The sequence below is a fragment of the Pundamilia nyererei genome, unplaced genomic scaffold, assembly GCF_000239375.1.
Source record: "Pundamilia nyererei isolate P.nyererei 1_Seehausen unplaced genomic scaffold, PunNye1.0 scaffold01121, whole genome shotgun sequence".
In the NCBI taxonomy this organism is placed as follows: domain Eukaryota; kingdom Metazoa; phylum Chordata; class Actinopteri; order Cichliformes; family Cichlidae; genus Pundamilia; species Pundamilia nyererei.
The window spans coordinates 14228-15247 of record NW_005188522.1 but is presented as its reverse complement, the minus strand read 5'-3'; the positions used below and the strand labels follow the sequence as shown (position 1 = coordinate 15247).

The 1020-nt window shown below is 34.1% G+C and overlaps 1 long non-coding RNA gene across 1 annotated transcript; it reads right to left on the bottom strand.

The window, feature by feature from the left end:
* Positions 1-4: 4 nt before the first annotated feature.
* Positions 5-968, bottom strand: LOC102197283 (uncharacterized). The gene is made up of 3 exons (XR_312509.1): positions 881-968; positions 398-528; positions 5-20 (listed from the first exon to the last, which is right to left on the bottom strand). It is a non-coding gene; the product is annotated as an uncharacterized LOC102197283 (long non-coding RNA).
* Between the last annotated feature and the right edge of the window lie 52 nt (positions 969-1020).

The following is a 1020-nucleotide window of genomic DNA, read 5'->3' as shown; positions in this document are numbered from 1 at the left end:
TCAGCACTAAAGTGTGATTCCTGTGTAGATGATAATATACTAAATATTTAGACCTCAAACCCACATATACACTTTACTAACTGCTTTACTTTAAGCATTTTTATTTAAGATGCTTGATGTTGTCTCTGATATCTGTTAGTCTCTTCAGTGATAATATAATAACTTAAGGTGTTTTATATTAGCATGCTCATGTAACTGTATAACCAGTGATCTTTAAATTAATCTATTTTAATTTTTTTTAACTCTGTATAAAAATGTATTCTAAAAGAATTGTGATACATTTAAAATGTATAATTGCTTCACATGGATGTAAAAGCTGAGAAAAATAAACAAAGAAACATTCCTTGTTAAAGCTGAAAAAAATTAGATCATGAATTAAACAGTATGTGTGTCGTACCTTCCACATGTAATCTTGGTGACCTTTGCCCCCCAGAGCTCCGCAACAAGTCGAGGACGCAGTTCGTTGCGTAGTGAGTTGTGACCGAGCTGTCCGTGTTGACCGGAGCCAAATGTAAACACTGCCCCATGCTGAGGAGCCAAACACACAACCACAGTGTAAAGTCCCACAGCCATTTACTTTTACATGACAACTATTTTAATATGTTTGCAAAAAATAAAGAATTAAGTTGCTTTTAAAATTTGTGTCCCAGTGGTAAGTACGGCATCAAAATCAAACTCCACAGAGCTTTTCATTCTCTTTCAGCTTTCTTTTTTCATGTTTAGAACTTGTAACTTCTATAGGAAGATGTTTTTGAGACAACATTCAAAATCCTTTTTTTGCATTCCTTGAATAATTTCATTTTTTTTTGTTTAAATCCACACTCTTTACAATAATATATTAGTAAGAAAGGAGAGCATCAAAATGCTCCTGTTGTCTAACCTTTGTCAAAATGGCCGTGTGGTCCTGTCCACAGGAAATGCGCTGAGCTTTCTTCATATTCAAACACTGAACAGGAGCTGGTGTGTGTCTGTCTATAAGGAAAAGGATTGTCAGTGTTATTATGTTACCAGATTATAATG